This window comes from Zootoca vivipara, chromosome 6 (genome assembly GCF_965207765.1).
Source record: "Zootoca vivipara chromosome 6, rZooViv2.hap1.1, whole genome shotgun sequence".
NCBI classification, from domain to species: domain Eukaryota; kingdom Metazoa; phylum Chordata; class Lepidosauria; order Squamata; family Lacertidae; genus Zootoca; species Zootoca vivipara.
In genome coordinates this window covers 87,649,742-87,675,761 of record NC_142589.1, presented here as the reverse complement: position 1 = coordinate 87,675,761, position 26,020 = coordinate 87,649,742, and the positions used below count along the sequence as shown (strand labels likewise).

The 26,020-nt window shown below is 48.6% G+C and overlaps 1 protein-coding gene and 1 non-coding gene across 6 annotated transcripts in view; both read right to left on the bottom strand.

The window, feature by feature from the left end:
- The window catches only part of PTPRS (protein tyrosine phosphatase receptor type S), a 282,909-nt gene that overhangs the window by 194,392 nt on the left and 62,497 nt on the right, over positions 1-26,020 (bottom strand). The gene's annotated exons all lie outside the window — the stretch shown is intronic.
- On the bottom strand, positions 244-315 carry TRNAR-CCU (transfer RNA arginine (anticodon CCU)). Its single transcript has one exon. It is a non-coding gene; the product is annotated as a tRNA-Arg (tRNA).

The window sequence follows — 26,020 nt, the reverse complement described above, 5'->3', positions numbered from 1 at the left end:
TATGCTGCCCCTTGTTGGAGGCTGTAAACAGGGACAGGTGAAACTGTCAATTTTGGTTTCTCCTGGCTCCTTTTCCCCCAGTCTCACATTCTGCCCCCCCCCCCACATTGGTTTGCAATTTTTTAAAAGCCTAGTAGTGTGACTTTCTCCTAAGGGACGTGTTTATGAATTTCGCAGAATCCTAGGAGTGGGAAGGGACCGTGAGGGTCACCCGGTCCAGCCCTCTGCAAACACAGGAATCTTTTGCCCAATGTGGGACTTGAACCCACGACCCTGAGATCAGGAGTCTCATGTTCTACCAACTGAGCTATCGCAGGGATAAATATATTTTTATTATTATTTACTTTGTTCATATCCCACCTTTATCTCAAGGTGGCAAGCTTCCTGGCCAAATGGGGATTTGAACCCTGGTCTCTTCCAGGCCTGAGTCTGACACTAACCACTACTCCAAATGCAATGTTGCATTTTTGCAACATTATTTCCCCCAAGGAAATACATTCTTGCACATTGTTTTCCACTCATATACAGTGGTACCTCGATTTATGAACACAATTGGTTCCGGAAGTCTGTTCATAAACTGAAGCGTTCATAAACTGAAGTGAACTTTCCCACTGAAAGTAATGGAAAGTGGATTAATCTGTTCCAGACAGTCCACGGAGTACTTAAACTGAAGCGTTCATAAACTGAAGTGAACTTTCCCATTGAAAGTAATGGAAAGTGGATTAATCTGTTCCAGATGGGTCCACGGAGTACTCAACCTGAAGCGTACTTAACCCGAAGCATGGGTGTAATTGGTTCCGGAAGTCTGTTCATAAACTGAAGCGTTCATAAACTGAAGCGAACTTTCCCACTGAAAGTAATGGAAAGTGAATTAATCCGTTCCAGATGGGTCCGCGGCGTTCGTAAACTGAAAATTCGTAAACCGAGGTGTTCGTAAACAGAGGTTCCACTGTATGCATTTCTACTCACATTCAGAGAAAAGGTGCCTCTATTCTCCTTACGGAACTATAATTCCCAGAGTTGCCTGGGAAGAGGGGCTGATTGTTAAACCACTCTGGGAACTGTAACTTTGTGGGTGGGGTGGGGGAATAGGACTCACCTAACCAACTCTAAGCAGCCTTAACAAACTACAGCTCCCAGGATTCTTTGGGGGAAGGTGCAAAAAGTGTTAGATATGCAGTGGAAACTTGGTTCTCAAGCTTAATCCGATCCGGGAGGCCGTTCAACTCCTGAAATTGTTCCAAAACCAAGGCACGGCTTACAATTGGCTGCAGGAGCTTCCTGCAGTCAAGGAGAAGCCGTGTTTGGCTTCCGAAAAACGTTCGCAGAGCAGAACACTTACTTCTGGGTTTGCAGCGTTCGGGAGCCGATTTGTTCGACAACGAAGCCGTTCGGGAACCAAGGTACCACTGTAATCTAATGGCCAAATGGCGCCTTAAAACCTAGGTTATGGTTCCCACAACAGAATGTCTAGGCACCTCCCCCCCATGAAGCTTGTTGTTGTTGTTGTTGTTGTTGTTGTTGTTGTTGTTGTTGTTGTTTTATACATTTCATCTCAAAGCAGTTGAGAACACATCCGATAAAACCATCCAGAATAAAACAAATTTACAGAACATTTTTTTACAGATCCTTCCCTAAGGGACATTTTGCATTCCCCAGTCGTCAGCCCTACATCCAGAGATCTCCACATGGTTGCAGTTTATAACTCACACCAGGAGCAAAACGCACCTGGCGCCTGGCTAATTTCTAACGCTGGGTGCTACTGTTTAAAGTTGCATTGGTGCCAATCATGACAAGTGATTAAACTTCTGCATTTGAGAAAGTACTCTATATTTTTGCCACGCTCCATACACTGCTTTCATGGCATTAATACACAAGTACTGATTTTACATACTCACGCACACATTTTTCCGTCTGTTAAAACTGGCTTCTGTACAGGACTGCGCTACATAAGTGTAATGTATACAGAGTTTTTAGCATCACTGTTCACCGTGTTTTAATACTAAAAAAATATTTGTTTACACCTGGGATAGCTCAGCACAAGACTTAATCTCAGGGCTGTGGGTTCAATCCCCATGTTGTGTGAAAGATTCCTGCAGTACAGCAGGTTGGAATCAGATGACCCTCGTGGGCCCTTCCAACTCTACAATTCTGTGATTCTAGGATTTTAGGACTCCCTGGCAAAGGACCTGAGAGGTTTGTAATGCACCGGGTATTAAACTACTAACCTGGCTCTCCCCACCCCAAAATTACCCCCCCTTTTGCCAACAGTTGTTCCTAGTGTTATTTATTCATTTTCTTACCAACTAAGTTTTATGTAGCTTAGAATGGTGGTCTTGTAAGTAAGGTTCAAGTTTACTGGGAAATGATATGCAATGAATTGAAAAGGATGTTCAAAATAACTTTTTTAAAAAACAACACTGCAGCTTTTCTTTTGGGAATTATAGGAACAGAACTATCTAAATTGCATAGAAATTTAATCATGTATGTGACTACAGAAGCAAGAATGCTACTTGCCCCAAAGTGGAAAGAAGTAGTAGTCACAGCAAAGGAAGAATGGATACAAAAAAATGTATGGAATATGCAGAAATGGCAAAACTTACCGGAAGAATGAGAAATCAAGGTAACAAACTTTTAAATAAAAGAATGGAAATGGTTTGTTAAATATTTACAGATAAATTGTAAACAGATAAAAAACATTGGCAGGATTACTGTAAGAACCTGCGGCTTCATAAGAGTATATATTTATGTAGATAATTAAACGAGCAAGTTAAATGAATTTGGATGTGCAGAAGATATTTTAAAATGAATAAATATAAGGAACTGCAGAAAAAGGGGGAAGGAAGTCAAATTTCGAAATGTGAAACTAATGAATTGTATAAACTTAAAAAGTTTTTATGTAGCTTAGAAGGCCAAATTTTCAGATATTTGCAGCCTGTCATTTTGCACCCTAAGAACCTAGGGAGAGCCTGCTGCATCAGGCCAGAGGCCCACCTGTTCCAGCATTCTGTTCTCAAAGTGGCCAATCAGGTGCGCATTATGGGGAAACCTGAAAACACAAGACCTGAGCACCACCTCACCGATCGCCTCTGACCCTGGCAGCTGAGGATGGCCGTTGTAGCTAGCTAACAGCTGCTGAGAAATTTCATGCCCCTTGAATTGGGCCCAGATACCAAGTGGAAATCAGGGGCTCGGAGAGAGAGAGAGAGAGTGCGCAGGAGAACGGACAGATCACGAAGGGTACCAATGAGGAACGAAAGCCAGGACCAGTCTGAACTTGCCGAAATTTAAACCGGCCTGCTCCCGAGCAACGCACTTCTCCGAAAACACACACACACACACCAGCATTCAAGCTCTGACTTTCTGGGAAGAATTTCTTTAAGGCTTGTGTGGGTGGAGAATGTTTTAACAACACTTAAAAAAAAAGAGGAGTTGGGGTGAGGAAGCAGACAGAAGAAAATACCCTGGAGGTTTGAAAAACAAGTCGAGCTTAGAGGAACAAGTCGGAACAAGCAGAGCGTTTTCCATCGCTCCCGGGCAGCTGAGTGATTCGGAAGAGGTGCGAACGGCAGCAAGGATGCCTTTCCACGTGTGCCCGCACATCAGACTGTCCCCCAGTCCCCCTACCACCACTGCAACACACGTGGAATCACAGAATTGTAGAGTTGGAAGGGACCTCCGAGGGTCATCCAGCCCAACCTCCTGCAATGGAGGAATCTCAGCCAGGGGCATCCAATACAGATCCAGCCTCTGCATAACAACCTCCAAGGAAGGAGAGCCCACAATCTCCAGAGGGAAACCACTCCCCTGTCAAACAGCTGTCTGTCAAAAAGTTCTTCCTGATGTTTAGTTGGAATCTCCTTTCTTGTAAATTGAAGTGATTGGTTGGAGCCGGGGGGGGGGAGTTTGCTCCAGCGCCGAGGGTCTTCAGGCGGTTCCCTCGCTACGAGAAGCCAAGTTACAGGGAAGCAGGCAGAGGGCCTTCTCGGTAGTGGCACCCACCCTGTGGAATGCCCTCCCACCAGAGGTCAAAGAGAACAACAATTACCAGACCTTTAGAAGGCATCTCAAGGCAGCCCTGTTTAGGGAAGCTTTTAATGTTTGATTTCTGTATTTTAATGTTTTGTTGGAAGCCGCCCAGATGGGCGGGGTATAAATAATAAATTATTATTATTATTATTATTATTATTATTATTATTATTATTATTCCATGTCACAACTCTTGGAAGGTGGCCATCCTATCTCCTCTCAGTCTCCTCTTTTCCAGGCTAAACATACCCGGTTCCTTCAACCGTTCCTCATATGGCTTGGTTTCCAGACCCTTTGCCATCTTGGTCTCCCTCCTCCTACTCATGACATAGACATTTTTATAGGGTTTTTTTTGGGGGGGGGAGGACCAAAGTAGATATGGGCATCAGAAACACAAACACAAACTCACACACACAGCAACACAACTGACGGAATGACATTTCAAAGATGGCAGCTTCAAATACTTTTTGCTTCCTCTCTCAGCCCCGATGGTGAAGTTTTGGTGTGTAGAAATGTCTACTGTATGTTTCCTGGAAGCGTGAAAGCCACACCCACACACCCCAAAATTTATCCTTTCTTTTGCTTTCTCCCTCTTGGGTAACCAATCTTTCTATTAGGGGTGGTAGCGGCGAAGTCTACAAAAGGCTCTGAAAGAGAGGACAGCTCCCTTTGGGTCCGTCCTATTTTGTCAAGAGGCTGTTACAGAAAGCTTTCCTGAGGGCCAAAACTTGGGCAGGCCCCCTCTGCCTCTTTCACATCAAAGAAACTCAAGTCCCGTTCCAGCTTCCTCTGCTCCACAGCCTGTGTTGACCTTCGCATTACCAGACTCGTTCTCCTACCGCAAGATCTGCCTTGCCTACTTGGTTTCTGGGCTCGCTTCTCCCTCTGAAGCAGCAACAAGCAGAGTCTTGACCTTCCCTGGAGGCCGCCCAAGTCACAAACGCTACACCCAAATAAAACACAACAGAATTCTTGGAAACTAACGGATGCAAGGGAGCTGCATTGTTTTCGCTGCAATGGGTCTTCTCCTCCAAAGACGACTTGAACGCAACCCCACGCCCTTGCACCAAACCTATATAAAAAATTCTAGTTGGTCCCTTAAGATCGCTAATCACAGAAATGTAGAATTGGAGGGGACCCTGAGGATCGAGCCCCAAGCAATGCAGGAATATGCAGCTGCCCCATATAGGTACTGAACCTTGGCGTTATCTAAGCAACTGAGCTGGCCTCAAGCATGTTACCACTACAGCTGTTAAAACCGTGCTCTGGGTAGTTGGTGAGCAACTGGTCTTAGACCAGGCATAGGCAAACTCAGCCCTCCAGGTTGGGAAACACTGCTCTAGCCCTCCAGATGTTTCTGGACTTCGAATCTCATCACACACCAGCTGTGACTCTTGGGACTGGGCAGGAGCTGGGCTAGATGACTATTTGGGTCCCTTCCAGCTCTACAACTCTGGGATCACTGAAAGTCCAGTGGAGGCTGGTTCACCTGCCTGCCACCTGGCTTACAACCGGTCCAGGAAATGGCAACACGTGTTGGTTTCCTCCTCCTTAGTCTCAGTGTTGCCCCTTGATAGTACTCAGCATGGGGGAGGATGGGGGAGAAAACCAGAATCAGTTGGCTCCACCCGTCATTGGGTCTGACGCCACCTACAGTTCGGCTCCCTGCCGCTGCCCCGCCAGTCCCCATGTGCACCAGAGGCACCACCGCATGAGTCCCAAATAACAGCCACCTAAGTCCCCTCCCCTCCAGGGCTTTCCCCAAGCAATCAGAGACTGTGCCTGCATGAAGCCAACCTCTCCTCTGCTCTTTCATGCCTCTCCTGGCTCTGGGAGACCAGTGGGGAGGGCAGCTGGTTGAAGCAGGAGGGGGAGACTCCTTGGCTTCCTCTCCAGCCTGCCTCATCTCTGTCTCCTGGGTGCCCTCCTCTCCTGCCACTTGAGACTGGACTTCTCCCTGCTCACTAAGCCTTGTTACCTCTTCCGCTTCAAACACCTCCCTCTTCTCCCTCTACGACGCAGAGCTTCTTTAGGAGTTGACCAGACGTGGGAAAAGGTTCCCTCGCTTTTGAACTTTCGCCCTAGACAAACAGCAAACGCCACACCACTGTCTTGAGTAGGGCTTCTTTGAAACCCGTCATTACAGGCCTTTTCTCGCTGAGATCCCACCACTGATTCATCGTTTGGTTTGGGCTCCGGGGCAGCCCACTGCTGTCTTTGTTTAAAATAGCAGGTCGGGAAACCCTTTGTTAGGATTTGAAAGGAGAAGAAGCTTACAATTTTCGATTCAGGTTTAGCCAAAACACTGGTTCGTAGCCCATAGGCCCCTGTTACGTCATAGGGCGGCTGTGTGGCCACAAGAACAAACATTTCAATTTAGTTGGAGCCAGTACGGTGGGGGGAAAAACATGACCAAAAACACAGGCATAACCAGGGAGCCCTCGCTGGCGAACATCATTTCTGCAGCTCTCTTAACTTTTCTGAATGCCTCACGTTGTCAGGAAGGAGATTAAGAAGAAAGGCTGTGTTTGGACACTCATTTTGTGAGGGCAGCTTTGGACCATTACCCAGAAGCAGTTCCTGTGTCCCAACCCAGAACATTCCCCAGAATCCTCAGCAGCTCAACAAAGGTTCCGTGGTGCTAGCAGAACTTCCTCAGGAGATGAGCTGATGTAGGGGGAAAGCTCCCCGGTTTTTGAAAAACAGCAAACGCAACATCACTGCTTTGAGTTGAAACCGCATGATGCAGTGCAGAGCCTGTCTTACATCAGCTCCCAACCAAGTATCCCTACAGGTAATAGAATCATAGAATTGTAGAGTTGGAAGGGACCCCAAGGATCGTCTAAGTCAGGGGTCGGCAAACGAAGGTCCGCGGGCTGGATCGGGGCCAATTGCCTTCAGGATCCGTGGATCGGCGTTGGAGTTCTGTTTGTTCGGGCTATGCCATTGATTCCCCTGCACCATTCCATTCCCCCCTTCCTCACACACACTGTGGCGGCGCCTCCTCACTCCCTCCCTCCTCCCAGCTTCTCCCCGCCCTGCCTAGAGGAGGAAGGGGGCTGGGCTGAGCACCACTTTAAGCAGCCCCGCTCCGGAGCCAGCCCTTTCGCGACGCTAATCTTCCCTCCGTCGCTGCCGCCCTGGTGCTCCTGTGGGCCAGAGAGCGGAGCAGACAAGCTCGCTCTGCCTACCCACGAGAAGCAGCGGCGGCGGCGGTAATGGTGACGGCAGCCCCTGGGAAGGTAAACGCAGCGGCTGGGACTGGGGAGGACTACTTGCCCCCCCACCTCTTTTTCCAGCCCCCCCCCCGGTGCCGCTTCTCTGGCCTGCCACAAGGTCTGAGGGTGGATCAGTGGATCAGCAATGCAGGATTCCTGCCACAGCCTTCCCGAGGTGGACTTGTACCTTCTGCTTCACAGCCAGATGCGCTTACCCACCACTGCGCCACCTGAGGGCATGCGCTTGAATCCAGCTCACACACAGCTCTGCTTGTTCCGCACCCCTCAGCACCGGCCATCTGAGGCGTCTGCCTCACAGCAGAGCCGGCACCGAGTAAGGCAAGCCAGCCGGCAAAAAAAAGCAAAGACAGGCGCCACCCACCGGCAACAAAACCGCAGCGCTAGAAATAAGGTTTTTGGTGGCCACCTGGGTATAGTTCTTTCTTCCTCACCTCCTGAGAAAACAGAAGGGAAGAAGAAGCCCATTTGGAGCAGGTGACCAAGGTCAAGGCTCGAAGGGGTCAGAAATAGAGCCCTCTTGACACTGGAGTCAGCTGCTTGCTCCAAGGAAGAGAGAAACTATTTTCGAAAGGAAGGCCGGGAGATTAGGAGAGGCAAGGATGATTGCTTCTTCTAATCCAGCAAACTATCGTGAAAGAGGATACCTACTTCCTAAGAGCAGCTCAGTGACAGCCACACACGAGACCATCCCGGCAGCCGGCTGAATGCTTCCTCCCCGGCAGAGAGAAGATTGAAAACACAAACCACATTGTCATCCGTTTGTTATAGAGGAAGGGTATTCTTCCATACAGCCTGGTTTTGTGTGTGTGTTGTGTGTGCGTTCCCCACCCCATTTTGTTGCTTTGCGATGCGCTGGGCATGGGTCCAGACCGTTCCAACTTTCCACTCCCAGTGACAAAGTCATGGGAGCATTCAATAAGTTTAGCAGAGTTACGGATCTGGCAGAATTTGCACTGGCACCAGAGGCAGGCAAAGGTCACTAGCTTAAATGGCTTTGGAAGGGGACTGGACACTTCCACGAAAGGGGGGAGGCCGACTCGTCGGGCTAACAGCCAGAGGAAGTGGAATATCCATGCTGAGAGCCACTTACAATTGTTTGCATGCGTATGTACATACATACATACATACATACATACATACATACATACGTATCAGATCAACCCTGTGAGGTAGGTCAGGCTGTGGGAAGGTGACTGGCCCAAGCTCACCCAGAGTCAGCTTCCTTGTGGGTGTGGATTTGAACCCTGGTCTCCCAGGTCCTAGCCCAACACTCTAACCACTAAACCACACTGAATACCAGTTGGGAGACGGCAGTAGAAGCCTCAGCTAGCCAAAGAAGGTGGAAAGCAAGAGAAGGGATTGGATCAGAAGCAGTTCGCAGCTGGATCTCTGGGCTCAGGCAGCACAGCCAACAGCCAGGGATGATGGAAACTGGTAGCCTGTCAACATATCCAGAGCTTATTACTGTATTGGCCCGAATATATGCTGCACCCGCAAATAATTTTCACGGGCCAAATTTGGGGGGGGGGAATTGTGGCTTATATTCGGGCCAATATGGTACTTCTAGCATTTGTTAACACAGTCGTACCTGGTTACAGCATCTTAAAAAGCAGAGACATCACCTTGCCTACAAAGGTCCGTATAGTGAAAGCTATGGTTTTCCCAGTAGTGATGTATGGAAGTGAGAGCTGGACCATAAAGAAGGCTGATCGCCGAAGAATGGGTGCTTTTGAATTCTGGTGCTGGAGGAGACTCTTGAGAGTCCCATGGACTGCAAGAAGATCAAACCTCTCCATTCTTAAGGAAATCAGCCCTGAGTGCTCACTGGAAGGACAGATCCTGAAGCTGAGGCTCCAATACTTTGGCCACCTCATGAGAAGAGAAGAATCCTTGGAAAAGACCCTGATGTTGGGAAAGATGGAGGGCACTAGGAGAAGGGGACGACAGAGGACGAGATGGCTGGACAGTGTTCTCGAAGCTACGAACATGAGTCTGACCAAACTGCGGGAGGCAGTGGAAGACAGGAGTGCCTGGCGTGCTCTGGTCCATGGGGTCACGAAGAGTCGGACACGACTAAACAACAACAACCTGGTTACGTAAACTTCGGGATGCGCGTGCGGCAAACCCAGAAGTATTTTACCGGGTTTCGGCGTGCGCGCATACGCAGAAGTGGTCCTCAGGTTGCAGAAACCTCGGGATCCGACTGGACCTCCAGAACGGATCCTGTCCGCAACCAGAGGTACCACTGTAAATGAAAGAATCTCCTTTTACATGTGCCTCAAGGCAATTAACAAACATGCCATACAAACAGCTAGGTACAATAGTGTGAAAAGGAAGTACAAAGACCCCCTAAAAACTGGGTTTAAAAACACTTTACAAAATGAACACCTGAGGCAGACCATTTCCATCCAGCTGAGAAAGCCTATCAAAACATATTCCATGGTTTCCTGAAAGCACCGATTATTGGGCGCCTGTCGCATCCCAGTTTTTTATTTATCTTTATATTTGGGCCACATAAAAAAGCCCGGCTCGGAGTTCCTGTGAAATTTTAGGAACTTGAAGGATAAAAGTGATTGTAGGGGAGCCTTTGGTCACTTCCAAGGGGGGTCTTCTTATGGAACTCAACGATGTATGGGGGGGAATGGACCCTCCAAGCACAGGGGCAGTCTACCTCCAATGACATTGGGATGAGGAATGAGGGAGCGCAGTTGCCTCTATGCCCTGCCTGTGGGATTCCTAAAAGCACCTGGTTTGGAAAGCTGGACTATACTGTATGGGTCTTTGGTCTGACTCAGTGGGGCTGTCCGAAAGTTCTCAAAATCTCGCTTAAATCTGTAGCTCATCGGGTATTGTTATTTCACAATGTAAGCCTCCCCACCTGTAATTAAGGGCATGGCAACAGACCTGGCCAACCTTACAGGGTTGTAAATAAACTCCATCACATCCGACACAGATTATCAGGTCCCATCATGAGGTGGGAAAGGATGCTGTTAGAGGGCAGGTGTTTTTTGTTTTTTGGATGGAGTGGGGAGGAAAGTAGGCATTTCGCCACCCCCTCTGGTTGAAGCAACCGGAGCTTTTAAGAGTACAGAAGTCGATGAGAAGCCCCGAGTCGCAGGGAGACATCAAGTCTGCTCAAGGAAAATCAATGCGGTATCAGATTTTACTCATCGCTTTGCCAAACTACGGAGGAAGAGGAGGAGATGCCAGAGGGATATTTCTGTGTGCTTGTGTCAAAAGGAGAGGGCGCATCTGCAGAAGGGTTTTGATGGAGAGAGCCGGTGCATGTGGGCAATTACTATTCTCTGTTATTGCTAAATAATAAATAGTAAACTGGCAAACAAATCGCCAATGCCTTGTCATCAGCCATGACCCTCTTCATTGGATCATCAAGAGCCTGGCCGCTGGGTAAGGCCAGGGACTCATCCTGTTCTCACAGTGGCCGACCAGGTGTCCCAATGTGAGAAGCCCAGAACTTGGCTCGATAGCTCAACTGGTAGAGCACAGAATCGTAGAGATGGAAGGGACCAACAAGGGTCATCTAGTCAATGCAATGGGGGGATCTTCTGTCCAACGTGGGGCTCCAAATCCAGTTGTGGGTTCGAGAGCCGTGGTGGGCGAACGATTCCTTCACTGCAAGGGGTTGGGCTAGATGACCCTCGGGGATCCCTTCCAACTCCACGATCCTATTATTCTATCCGTAGTCTTTCTACTCGCTTGTTAGTTTCTCATCTTCTAACTGCCTGTTGTGATCATTGTTCTCTGCGTTTCATATATTATATATTATAAACGAAATAAAAAGACTGCATTAAAAACAATGAACTGAAATCAATGCACACTCTCAAGTTAGGTGCATTAATTCCAATAGGTCTACTCTGAGCAAAACACAGCTGAATATCATGCTTTATTTCTTGAGGGCCAAAATACACCTGTTCAGCAGGCAGAAGGTCCCAGTTTCAATGTCCGGTATCTTCAGGCAGAGCAAACTTATTTTGTTTGTTTATTTATAAACAGTATACCTGAAGGAGCGTCTCCACCTCCATCACTCTGCCCGGATACTGAGGTCCAGCACCGAGGGCCTTCTGGCAGTTCCCTCGTTGCGAGAAGCCAAGTTGCAGGGAACTAGGCAGAGGGCCTTCTCGGTGGTGGCGCCTGCCCTGTGGAACGCCCTCCCAACCGATGTCAAAGAGGAAAACAACTACCAGACTTTTAGAAGACATCTGAAGGCAGCCCTGTTCAGGGAGGCTTTTAATGTTTAATAGATTATTGTGTTGTATTTTTCTGTTGGAAGCCGCCCAGAGTGGCTGGGGAGACCCGGCCAAATGGGCGGGGTATAAATTATTATTAAATTATTATTATTATTATATTTCATTTATAACTGCGGACAATGCCAATGCCAATGGCCCAACGTGGTATAAAGCTGCTTCACATCTTCCTTTATCCAGAAGAGGACTGGAATCTTAACTTTGCTTTAGGAAAAGGAGCACAGCTCGCTCCCCCAGGCCCCAGTGGTGTCTCCAGCTAGGCTTGGGGGAGGATCCCCACCCCTTCCTGAAAACCGGCCAGTTGGGGTGGACGACAGTGAGCCAAACAGACCCGATTCGGTGTAAGGCAGTTTCTGAGATCTGCTGATACCTAATGCTTTCGACTGTCTGCTGGAGACAGCCTCTTCCCTTCCTTCGCCACGACGTTCGCATCCCAACATCTGGGCTGGGCTGTCATCGCTGTAGCACAGCCCCCCCCCAAACACCCCTGGAGAACTGACACAGATCTGTGGGGGCCACTGTTTCTAATTAAAGCCTGAATATATATATATATATATATATATTCATTCATTCCCTAGGAAATGGTTTATTCATTAGTCTGATTTCCATTCAACCTCTCCATCCGAGGCCCAGCAGACGAGACAGGGCGATGCAGTCGGGGTCAGAGGACAGAGTATGTGCAGAGAGATAGGAGATTTTCAAAAGGGTGGGGTGGGATTTCCCCTCCTTTCCCCCATATTTCACCGCATCGCCCGCCCCCCTTTTCTCCCTCCACCCCGAATTTCGGATTACCGGCTGTCTCTGGCTCTGTTAATTCAATAACCTGCCATATAATTACTCCATAATAAACTGCTATTATCCTAACATTCGCTCAACAGCTGTGATCGCCTTAAAGCGCAGGGAGGAGGGTCCCGGGGGGCGGGGATTTGGGGCAACCTTCTGTCGGCAGGGAGAGCGGGGCATCCCACTGACCCCACCCTCCTCCCAGAGAATCGAGGAAGAAGCATGGAAATCGGGCAAGGGCTCAAATAAGCCGCCTTTAATGCAGGCTTGTAAACCGTGTCGCATGGCTAGTAAACCTCTTCGTTTGCGCCAAGGTTTTTGTTAAAAGCCTGAGCACAGTTCGTTTCCCTTCCTTCTTTGGCGCTTTAATGCTCCACAAATGACCTCAGGACGTGTTCATAGCCCCCGCCAAGAGCTGCACCTGGGAGCATGGAGGATCAAAGCTCATGCTCTCAACTGCTGTGCTTGGCCTGCCATGCTGCTCGGTAATCCAAGTGCGTGGGTGGAAGTTTTATAAGTGCAAATAAGCAAGAAACCAGCTTCTTCCTGGACCTCAGTTTTCTCCATCTGTGAAATGGGAACATGGATGAACAGGCGCTTTGGAAAATGAACATATTAAGTCCCTGTGAAAACCTCAGAACAGAGATGTCCCCAAGAGCTGCTAGCCTGCCTTCCAGTTTCTCTTTAGCCACAGGATCACAGGATCATAAGAGTTGGAAAGGACCATAAGGGTCAGACCAACCCCCTACAATGCAGGAATCTCAACTAAAGTATCCATGACAGATGGTCACCCAACCTTTGCTTAAAAACCTCCAAGGAAGGAGAGTCCACAGCCTCCAGACAGAGACTGTTCCACTGTCAAACAGCTCTCATTTCTTGTAACGTGAAGCCCTTGGTTCGAGTCCTACCCTCCAGAGCAGGAGAAAACAGGCTTCTTCCTTCTTCTGTGTGACAACCCCTTCAGAAATTTGAAAATGACTCTCATATCTCCTTTCAGCTTCCTCTTTCCCAGGTTAAACATACCCAGCTCCTTCAACCATTCCTCATAAGGCTTGCTTTCCAGACCCTTCATCATCTTGGTCTCCCCCCACCTCTGCACAGCTTCCTGCTTGTCCATACCCTTCTTAAAATGGGGTGCCCAGAACTGGGCAAAGGTTTCCAGGTGCAACACACGACCCTTAAGGTAGAATATCTGTAAAACTAAACACACCCTGCGTAATTTTTTCCCCCATTGAAAGCTTCTCCAACTCACCTCTCAGAGCCTCACCATCCCATTGCTCCCTCCTAGGCAGGACACACGGCTGAGTTTCGTTTAGGCTGGGATTTGGGCTCCTGAACCTATGTACAGGGCTTCGGGGCTCGTTCAGAAACAAGGAGGAGAGCGTGCCTCAGAGATCTTGAACACACGCAGATCTTGGCATGCCGTTAAGATTCAGGGACGATTCGGGGTGAGTCAACCAACAGCTTGACAACGGGTGGGGCAGAGATTAACGTCTGGTATTGCAAAATCTTTTTTTAAAAAAAATAAAAATAAAATAAAAAGTAAAGTTTTAAAGAATGAAGGAGCCTTTTGGATGTTTTCAAGTTTGAATACAAAATGTGGATCGGTCGGAAATCTCACGGCACGTTTGGCTGGGCGCGCACCAGACTCTTCAGCAATTAAGGAGGAATAATTGCTGTAGGAATCCATCGACTGCAAGTAATTTGTGCAGCCAACAAGCCCAAGAACACACTACCTGCTTAATAGGGATGCTTAAACTCCAACCTTGATTAGCAAGGCAAAAAAAAGCAAGAAGGGGGAAAAAACAAGATGGAAGAGGTTTCTAAGTGCCGAAAGTCTCGAAAACGAAGAACAGGTCGCTGGCTTTGCAGAGAACCCACCAGGTCAGGATCCGAAGATATTGAGAAAGGGCGGAAAATCTTTTACCTGCAAGGCGTGTTCCAGACGTACAAGAACCAGAGGTTTTCCAGACAGGCGCACCTTTCTATCCCCCATCCAGGTAAGCAAGAAGCATTATCAGGGTTCAAGAGGGTCACCCCAGCCTAGTGAAAAGTGCCCCAGGAAGGTGGGCAGAAGGGCAGCCTGAGGAGAGTTCCAAGGGCCAGGTAAAGAAGTCCAGGGGGCCGCATTTGGTAACATTTTTCTGGGTCTTGCTTCTCCCTAGTCTGGCTCTGGGTGCATGAGAGGCGGATCGAGCCAGAGGCCCATCTGGTTCGGCATCCTGTTCTCACCTGGGCAACCAGACACCCAGTATGGGAAGCCGGCAAGCTGCAGCAGAGCACCAGAGACTTCTCCCTGCATTTGCCAAGTATTCAGAAGCATAGAATCATAGAACTGCAGAGTCGGAGGAGACCACGGGGGTCATCTAGTCCAACCCCCTGCAATGCAGGAATCTTGGTTGATAACTGGCGTCAGAGGATCTGCCTTTCACCCAGGCAGACGGTCCGTCTTGATCAGTGTGGTTTTAAGCATTTTCAAGGATTTTCAGCTTTGTGTTGTTTTATCAGGAGGCGTAACCAACCTGCAGTTCTGACCCATATGCTGAGATACATTAGTAGCGTTTGGAGAAATATTTTTTTTGCAATTGACTTGAGACTCCCTCCAAAGATCAAGGCATCTCCCTGGATTTGTTTTGTTTTGTTTTTGTTAAACACTTACAGTATTCAACGACTTCTGCTACCGTTGTAAACTACCACAGTAAAAAATGAAACAAAAAAAGTTCGTTACAATGGTCCATAAACTTTAAGTGCAATACAGAAATATACCGGACAGGAAATTTTATTTCGTCGTGAATGGCGAATGAACCCCATCACGGGGGGCAGCAGGGAAGCAATCTTGTTCAGGTCACCGGAAAATTAAACTCTCTCTCTCCCCCCCCCCAACCTATTCAAGCTCACCTTGTAGAAAAAACAGCGATAAACACTGTTCGCCGCCTTCTGCCATGCTGCAGTGAGACCGAAGGAGATATGTAGACAAACATGTAGCGTGGCTCTGTCACACTCTGGGGTGACCAAGAGACAGAAGCAAGGGGTGGAGACATGGAAATAAATGGGTGGGACTCTAGGGGTGAAAGGGTTGGTGGAGCAAAGTTAACGCTCTCTAACTGGTAGTGGCTTTGGCCACCACGGCCAAGCTCAGCCTTTCCACCTTTCGCTTCCACAGGGGGGGTAACATGCTGCAACTTCGGAAGAGCCTCTCCAACACAGCCAGTGACACGAGATTAGTGGTGGGTTTTTTTGGGGGGGGTGTTCATTAAACAAAGGCCCCATTCAACGCCCCAAGAAACTCCCACTCCAATTGCAACCTTGACGGCAACTGAGCAGCTTCGTGTCCTTGTTCTCCAGACCCGTCGCCGCCGGTTCAAATCTACCCAACGGGACAAGGAAGGCTGCAATGTTTAAAATTCACTTTTTTGAGAAGGGTATGTAGCTCAGTGCTATAACAACAACAACAACAACAACAACAACAATTTATTATTTATACCCCGCCCATCTGGCTGGGTTTCCCCAGCCACTCTGGGCGGCTACCAACCAAATATTAAAAACAGTACAGCATCAAACATTAAAAACTTCCCTAAACAGGGCCGCCTTCAGTTGTCTTCTAAAAGTAAAATAGTTGCTTATTGCCTTGACATCTGCTGGGAGGGCGTTTCACAGGGTGGGTGCCACCACCGAGAAGGCCCTCTGCCTGGTTCCCTGTAACCTCACTTCTCGCAATGAGGGAGCCGCCAGAAGGCCCTCGGTGCTGGATCTCAGTGTCCGGGCTGAACGGTGGGGGTGGAGACGCTCCTTCAGGTATACATGACCGAGGCCGTTTAGGGCTTTAAAGGTCAGCACCAACACTTTGAATTGTGCTCGGAAACGTACTGGGAGCCAGTGTAGATCTCTCAGGACCGGTGTTATGTGGTCCCAGCGGCTGCTCCCAGTCACCAGTGTAGCTGCCGCATTCTGGATTAATTGAAGTTGAAATGTATTTCAAGCTCAAAGTCATTGTGGTTCAGAGGTATATCTCGCCTAACCAGTTTCAAGGTGGGGGACTCCAAAAGCCAGCTTCCTGTTTTAGGAATAATTTGCGGAACTCACTGCTGCAATATATATTTTGCATGAGCATATATGATGAGCTGGTTATTTTATGTTCCCTTAACCTGGAAAAGGTGGGTGCGGCCACAATACTCGTTCTCTCTTGCTGCCCCCGCAGGGAGAGAAACCTCCCGGGGGGAGGGGTAAGGTCCTTGGGAGACAGTCAGGACTCTTGCTAACTCTCCATCGTAAGGCTGCAGTGTTGCCAAATTGAGCCACTCTTGCAGGGACAGCTATAAAAAGACTCGTAGGGGATACGGCTTTGGAGAATCGGATATCCTCTCTGCTCAATGGGAGGCATGCGTGCGTCCCACCCACCCACCCACCACCACCCCTCCTGCCAGGAGAGGGTTTAAAAGCTGTCTAGCCAGGCAGCGTATGGAAAGGCTTAGGCTGCCATTCACAACCCCTCTAGCGCTGGGCTCTCCTAGAAAGCATGCAAATATCTTGCTCTTTGCTTGCTGCTGGCCGTCTAGAAACGTTCTGCTTCTACAAACACTCCCGAATTATTTTTGGCGATATCCGTGCAGATAAGGTAAAGGTAAAGGGACCCCTGACCATTAGGCCCAGTCGTGACCGACTCTGGGATTGCGGCGCTCATCTCGCATTATTGGCCGAAGGAGCCGGCGTATAGCTTCCAGGTCATGTGGCCAGCATGACAAAGCCGCTTCTGGCGAACCAGAGCAGCGCACGGAAACGCCGTTTTCCTTCCTGCTGTAGCGGTACCTATTTATCTACTTGCACTTTGATGTGCTTTCGAACTGCTAGGTTGGCAGGAGCTGGGACCAAGCAACAGGAGCTCACCCCGTCGCATTAATTCAAACCGCCGACCTTCTGATTGGCAAGCCCTAGGCTCAGTGGTTTAACCCACAGCGCCACCCGCATCCCCATCCGTGCAGATATATTACCCCAAAAATTGGTATACTGTATATGGTCTCGCAGTAACTGCCACTCAACCGGGAAACTGCTTCAAATCTTACACGGGATCCATGGTACTACCGCTCTCTCTGGAATAGAGCTGTGACAAGAGAAAATTACGCATAATTTGAGGTTTTTGGCAAGGGCTAGAACCTCAGGATGCCTCTTATATGATTTGGCATTCCTTTATTGCATGTGCCACAGAAGCATCGTTTTCAAGGCAAGCCTCATCACGGGTCTGGAACGATACTTAATAAACAACGCTCATATTCTTTATAGGAAGGCAACATTTATTCTGCCTTTTTTTCTTCCACGATTTCACAGATTTTGACCTACTGTATGCTGTTCTTGTTGTTGTCTCGAGGGACAATGCAGTGCGTCTCCGGGGCTGAAGTCAAACCATTGAGTTAGCAGCACTGAAGTGACCTCCCTGGGGAGCAAGCTTGGACAAGTGTATCTGGAGGTCCTGGGCTGCACGGACGACAACACACACACACACACCCATCTCTGCCTTGCTGGTGTGGTCCAAAGGAAAGCAGAATCCAATTCTGGGCTGCATCAATAGGAGTATAGCATCTAGATCAAGGGAAGTAATAGTACCACTGTATTCTGCTCTGGTCAGACCTCACCTGGAGTACTGTGTCCAGTTCTGGGCACCACAGTTCAAGAAGGATACTGACAAGCTGGAACGTGTCCAGAAGAGGGCAACGAAAATGGTCAAAGGCCTGGAAACGATGCCTTATGAGGAACGGCTTAGGGAGCTGGGCATGTTTAGCCTGGAGAAGAGAAGGTTAAGGGGTGCTATGATAGCCATGTTCAAATATATGAAAGGATGCCATATGGAGGAGGGAGAAAGGTTGTTTTCTGCTGCTCCAGAGAAGCGGACACGGAGCAATGGATTCAAGCTACAAGAAAGAAGATTCCACCTAAACATTAGGAAGAACTTCCTGACAGTAAGAGCTGTTCAACAGTGGAATTTGCTACCAAGGAGTGTGGTGGAGTCTCCTTCTTTGGAGGTCTTTAAGCAGAGGCTTGACAAGCATATGTCAAGAATGCTTTGATGGTGTTTCCTGCTTGGCAGGGGGTTGGACTGGATGGCCCTTGTGGTCTCTTCCAACTCTATGATTCTCACCTTTCCCCATGAAGAGGGTTACAACCATCTTAAATAACAAATTTTAAAGCAGCTAACGCGAATGGCAGTCAAGATAATAAGGTGAATCCTATAGCTACATAGATATACAATCAGGTACCTCTCTTTCCTCCTTTTGGATGTGGATCAGCTTCAAATGAAAAGAGAGAGAGAGAATGAACTCCCCCCGCCCCGCCCCCCCCTGCCAAAATCCATTCTATGTTTCCCAATCTCAAATCCTCCTTCCATGATTAACGGCTGATCCATCCTCTCCCCACCCCCACTGGACACCAGATGGAACTTGTTTGATTTCTAAGCAAGGGGCAGAATTGGCCAGGCTGCCCACCCCCCACCAGGAAGCGAGAAGATGTGGCCTCTGCAATGCTCCGCAGTTCATATCTCTCTCTCTCTCTCTCTCTCTCTCTCTCTCTCTCTCTCTCTCTCTCTCTCTCTCTCTCTCGGTGCAATTAATGGGCGTGCCGCTTGTTCTCTCTCTAACCCGTCAGCCGTTCTCTCTCATGCAAAAAAAATCACCCCCAGCTGAATCACACCCCACTTTCCATGCATGCCTTTCTGTTCCCTCATTTAGCCCCTTCTGGCTGGGTGGTGTCAGGGTTCGAAACTAGCAGGGCGCCAGGCGCATTTCGCGCCTGAAGATTCTCTATTTGCAGGACCAAATGGGAAACTGAGTGGCACAGATCCCCATTTTTTTTTCCCAAGTGTAGTACCTTACATTTCTCCTTGTTAAAATTCATCTTGTTCGCTTTGGCCCAGTTGTCTAATCTGTTAAGGTCATTTTGAAGTGTGATCCTGTCCTCTGGGGTATTAGCCACCCCTCCCAATTTGGTGTCGAATCGAGAAACGATTGCCCCAAAAGTTCACGTGGCAAGCTTCATGGCTGAGTGGGGTTTTGAACCCCCCAGGTCTCCCAAGGCAGAGTCCAACACTTTAACCACTACACCACACTGCCTAAGGGGAATGCCAAGTTCCCCTAAAGTTATCCACAAACACACACACACACAAACACCTTTGGGCATCCCTTCCAACACTACAGTTCTATTCATCTAAAAGACTGGTGAATTTTCATGAGCGTTTTTGCAAACCGTGGCAGAAGCATGGAGAATGGGGGGGGCTAAGATTTGGGATATGGGCATGGACCTCGTCTGTGGGGTGTGGCCATGCAAACACAAGGGGAGGGACGCAAGGCTCGCTTGCATTGCACAGCCTACCACTTGCAATGCCACGGCTCAGATAATAATAGTAATAATAGTAGAAATAGTAATGATAATAATTTATTACTTATACCCTGTCCACCTGACTGGGTTGCATTTCAAACTGCTTAGACATTTATTCTATTTTAAAAAATTTATATACTGCTTGATTGTAGAGCTAAATGACCCCTGGACAGTTAAGTCCAGTTGAATTCGACTATGGGGTTGCGGCGCTCATCTCATTTTCAGGCTGAGGGAGCCAACATTTGTCTGCAGCTTTTCTGGGTCATGTGGCCAGCAAGACTAAACCGCTTCTGGAGCAATGGAACACCGTGACGGAAAGCGGAACGCATGGAAACGGCGTTTGCCTTCCCGCCGCAGAGGTACCTATTTATCTACTTGCGCTGGTGTGCTTTCGAGCTGCTAGGTTGGCAGGAGCTGGGACAGAGCAACGGGAGCTCACTCCGTCGTGGGGATTCGAACTGCCGACCTTCTGATCGGCAAGCTCAAGAGGTTCAGTGGTTTAGACCACTGCGTCACCCACGTCCCTTTGATTGTAGAAAACCTCAGGGTCTGTCACACATGGAGGGTGGGACAGACAACCTTGGGAGGTTTGATGCAGAGGTTTGGTGGCCATCTGCCAAGGCTTCTTCAGCTGTGATTCCTGTGTTGCAGGGGGTTGGTCTAGATGGCCCTTGGGGGTCCCTTCCAAAACATACAACTGTTTTGATTTTATCCTGAGCTTCCCCACTTTTGAACTAAACCTTTTATGGACATGATCTGAACCCTGGGCAGAAAGAAGACATATCCCTGCAAAAAAGGGAAAAATAAGCAAAGGGAGGAAAGAAGGAACTGAGGGGGGGGGCGGGGTTTGCAAGAAACTGATTCCTGAAAAATTAGGGCAGGGAGCATGACGACAACCCTCTCTGAATACACCTTGGGTCCTTAATGTGTGGAGAAAGGCAGGACGAGACATGAGAAAGAGTTTCCAGCAAAGGTTATCCAGGGTGAGAGAAGCGTTATCCACAGAAATCTGTGTTCATAACAGATCATTTTGGTGCACGGAAGAAAACCCTTGGGTGAAACCCAAGACACATACACACACACATATATATTTAATTATCAGAAAGCAAGGCTTTTGAACACACGACTGAAGCAAATGGGTTTCCACTGAGCCTGTCACGGAGGGCAGGGCGGAGGGGGAAGAGGAGCTGCCAGGCAAGAACCTGAAATCACCCTAACATAGGAAGAGGAGGAAGAGCCAGAATCTTATCTGCCCCAGACTCCCAGTTCGTGTGGCTCCAGGCTCTGCTTACACACGGACAGGAGGGCTTGCACGATCTGACGCAGCCCTTTCGTGGTGCTGCTTCTCTCTTTACGAAGCACGCATCCAACAGAGAACCGGGCCATAAATAACCATGCATGCACACACCTCCTAAAAGCAGTTTCGGTGCACTCTGCAAAAACACACACCCACAAAAAAACCTTTTTTTAAAAAAAAAGAAGCCAACTGAAAACAGCGGCCTTGGCAAGGGAGCCCAGGAGCATCTCACGTAGATAGAGGGAGGCACCGAGTCCTTGCGTGCCAGCCTGCCGGTGCCTGCGGGAAGGAAATGATCTTTTCTGGTACAACGGACTGAGCCAAGGGTTAGCAACCTAAGGCCCATGGGCTGGAAGCGGCCCGTGGAGGTTGTTTGAGCGGCCCACGAGCCGCCCCCGAACCGAGCCACCGACGCAGCACGGTGCGGGGACTCGCCTCCGTGCAGAAAATTGCAGGCACATGCGCGATCCAGCCTACAGAGGCGTCTCCGCGTGACCGATCCGGACCAGGCAAGATAAACCTTTTTGACCCCTGAGCAATGCACCGTCAGGGAGTGGGTTTAAGACCTCCAGGGCTACAGGTGGGACTCAGCCTGGTGTAGTGGCTGGACCAGGACTTGGGAGAGACCAGGGTTCAAATCTCCACTTGGCCATGAGGCTCACGAGGTGACCTTGAGGGTCAGTCTCTGCCTTTGCAGCCTACCTCGCAGGGTTGTCGCGGACATTAAATGAGGAGCAATTATGAAAAAGTACGGTGTGAGATAAAAATATGGGGTAGAATGAACCTCTCTCTATTAGGAAGAATTGTGGCAGTGAAAATGAATGTGTTGCCGAAAATGTTCTTTCTCTTTCAGACAGTCCCAGTAATGGTTAAGGATGATTGCCTCAAAAGATGGCAAAAGGATATTTCTAAGTTTTTTTGGGGGGGGGTGGTGGTGGTGGCAAAAGGCCTAGGATTAAATATAAGATACTTACAGATACAAAAGAAAGAGGAGGCTTCGCCCTCCCAGACCTTAAATTGTACTACGAGGCTGCATGTTTGATGTGGATTAGGGAATGGATAAAACTGGAAAGGGAAGAAGCATTAGATTTGGAAGGTCATGACAACAGATGTGGATGGCATACATGCTTGTGGTATGGGAAAGGGAAAGTACATAAAGGATTCTATAATCATATAATTAGGAAATCACTAATGAGAGTGTGGGAGAGGTACAAAGACTTAATAGAACAAAAAACACCTTGGTGGTTATCACCAATTGAAGCTTCATTACTCAAACCACTTGGTAAAAAAGAGAAGTGGCCTACATATAGAGTTCTACTGAGGGATCAAGAAGGAAAATGGAAATTAAAAGACTATGACAAAATTAAAAGAACATTTTCGGAGTTGGTTATATTACAGACAACTAAATGGGATGTACAAGGAGGATCATAAAAAGGGTTTGGGCTATACAATCTCAAGATTTTGGAGCTTCTAGATTTTGGACCACTGAAAACTGGCCAGCAGGTTTAATGAACCAATGTCTGTTCCCACTCTTTGAGGGAGGAGGAGGAGGAGGAAAACAGATGTTTTCCCACAATTCTGGGAACTGTCTGGCAAGGGCCTCCCGATTTCCTCATCCTGACCCATTCAAATTTGTCACGGCCTTGAAAGATCTCTTTTATAAAAAAAAGTGCAGCATGATTTTATCGTTATTATTTGGGGGATAAGCAGAAGGGAAAGCCACACACAGACCCTTTGACGATGCCAAGGGAACAGATGCAAGGCAAATTCTCTCCGGTTGGCGTTGCACCTCCAACCACAGTGGCTGGTCCAATTATCATGCAAGGGAAGGCGAAGTGAAGTGGGAAGATCAGAGCATAACACTGGCATGCGTGGAAGAATGCAGGAAACTCCCAAGAACTGTTTGCGCTCCGAGGGAAACAGATGCAAAAAGGGTCTAGTCACATAGAAGATGGAGCAAGCATTTTTCTCCTGCTCCAGATCACAGGACTCAATCCAATGGATTCAAGCTACAAGAAAGGAGATTCCAACAAAATATTAGGGAGTACTTTCTGATACGGAGAGCTGTTCAACAGCGGAACAGACCCTCTCAGAAGGTGATGGGCTCTCCTTTGTTGGGAGGATTTTAAACAGAGTTTGGGTGGCCACCTTTAGCGGCGATTCCTACATTACAGGGGGTTAGACTAAATGACCCTCCTGGCCCCTTCCAACTCTATAATTCTATGATTCCATGACTCCAAATCACTCGGCCACCATGGAGGGTAACCGCTTTGTCTCTGCGTGATTCTTTGAACGCCTTCCTTCTGCTCAGGATGGCTCAATCCTGCCATTCTCAGAGCAGAGAGAGAACACAGCGGTCCACCAACTTCGTTCGAACGGTCCTGCGGCATGCACACGTTAAACATCCACATAGATTTTTTTTTTATTTTCATCGCCTCCTTTTACTTCATATATTGCAGTGTGAGCTTTACAGAATGCACAGTAATACAATCAATAAGGAATTAAAGGAAACAATAACAAAACAATTAAAAATCATACAGAATCTGGCACAGCATGTTGCAATTGCTGAAGCTAGGGAGGGGGTCATTAAGGTCCCCGCTGAGACCCTCAGAGATCTTCAAGTGGTCTGGGGTGGGGAAATTGGGATACCACAGAGCTTAGAGCAGGCACCCCCAAACTGCGGCCCTCCAGATGTTTTGGCCTACAACTCCCATGATCCCTAGCTAACAGGACCAGCGGTCGGGGAAGATGGGAATTGTAGTCCAAAACATCTGGAGGGCCGAAGTTTGGGGATGCCTGGCTTAGAGGAAGCCTGCCAATGAGGAAAATCATCGAGCAGGGAGATACCTGCTAGATACATCTTTCCTTTTCTTAAATAGGGTTCCTACTTCACCATAGGGATGCGGGTGGAGCTGTGGTCTAAACCACAGAGCCTAGGGCTTGCCAATCAGAAGGTCGGTGGTTCGAATCCCCGCAACGGGGTGAGCTCCCGTTGTCTGGTCCCAGCTCCTGCCAACCTAGCAGTTCAAAAGCACGTCGAAGTGCAAGTAGATAAATAGGTACTGCTCCGGCGGGAAGGCAAATGGCCTTTCCATGCGCTGCTCTGGTTCGCCAGAAGCAGCTTAGTCATGCTGGCCAAATGATCCGGAAGCTGTCTGTGGACAAACGCCGGCTCCCTCGGCCTATAGAGTGAGATGAGTGCCACAAGCCCAGAATTGTCCGCGAGGCCTTGGCTGCCTCAAGCTTTACAGCAAGCTGGGATTAGTCTCCCTGCCCAAGCACAGGACCTGATATCTCCAGTTTAAACAGATTCCAGTAGCAAGGGATAAGAGACCCTGTTAAGCCACTGAGCCCTCCTGGATCAGGCCAAAGTTGGCTCACCTACGTAGTCCAGCATCCTGTTCTCAGAGCAACCAACCAGGTGCAAGCAGGGTCGAAGCAATGATTCTTCAACATCAACTTTGTTGGACTGGTCATGTTGTGCGGAGGCCTGATTATCATCTTCCAAAGCAACTACTCTATTCCGAACTTTAAAATGGAAAGCGCAATGCTGGTGGTCAGCAAAAGAGGTTTAAAGACTGTCTCAAGGCAAATCTTTAAAAAATGTAGTATAAACACTGACAACTGGGAAACACTGGCCTGCAAGTGCTCCAATTGGAGAACAGCCTTTACCAAAGGTGTCGTGGGCTTTGAAGACACTCAAACTCAGGATGAAAGGGAGAAAGGTGCTAAGAGGAAGGCACGCTTGGCAAACCCTCACCGTGATCAACTCCCACCCGGAAACCAATGTCCCCACTGTGGAAGGACGTGTGGATCCAGAATTGGCCTCCACAGTCCCTTATGGACTCACTGTGAAGACCATGTTCATGGAAGACAATCTTACTCAGCTACAAGCGATCACCAAAGAAGAAGAAGGAGCACAAGAACAGGGGGTTGGACTGGATGGCCTTTGTGGTCTCTTCCAACTCTATGATTCTATGAATTCTCCCTGACCGGTTTGCAGCAAGCGGGATTCAGAAGCGTTTACTGCCTGCAACAGATGTGCTGAATTGGGGGTCTCCCACTGCGGAGGCTACACGTGCTCCCTGGTGTGCAGAGGGTCCCTTCCTTGGCTAAAAGGAGGCTTGAAAGAGACATCCCACAGTAAGCAATAGAACAGATGCCCACTGCAGCTTTTCCAATGTGCAAATTTGACCCAACATGCCCCAGACCCGAAACCAGGCTGAGCTTTCTCTCCATGGGGCAAGCCCGCCGTCCATTCCCCTCATGACACCCTCCGCATTAAATTCAGCCTCCAGTTCGGTTACACCCTGATCCGGCCCTTGACCAGATAAATGGGGAATGCTAAGTATAGACCTCCTTGCTATATGGCTATCCCTCCCTGCAGATCTTGGACCTCTGTCAATATTGTGTGGCAAACCTCCATGCCTTAATTACATCCAGGGTGGACAGGAGGGAGTAGAGGAGAGAAACTTGCTTGGAATGTCCTTTACCCATGTAATTCCCCCCCCCCTTTACCCCTAAAGCTCTCATACAACCCCCTTTTTCACTCTGTGCAATTCTGCGCCCCCCAGGGGAAAAAAAATCTGGTTTCCCTCCCCTACAAGGCACACCCCTGCCTGCCTGCCATTTTCCAGGGGGAGGACTGAAGGATAGGACACCCCCCTCCACCTCGGTAGACCACAAGGCTCTTAATCTCAGGGCCAAGAATTCTCAAAGAACCAGTCTTAAACCCTCTGCCAAGACTGGTTTAAGGGTTTAAGACTGGTTCCTAGAGAATTCTTGACCCTGAGATGGCGAGCCTAATGCTCTACCAACATGGAGGAGGTGCAGAGGGTATGTGTGAGAGAGGGGAAGAGCACACAATTTCCTGTATTCAGAATTGCCTGTTGTGCCTCTGCGTGAGTCAGCGTTCTGGGCCGAACTCCTTCCAACTCCTGTGGATCCTCAGATGGGCAGGAGCTCTGAGGATGGGCAGGTGTCCTAGCTCAGCAGCGGAGAAGCTGTTTTGCATGCAGAATGTTCCCGGCTCAAAATCAAAGCAT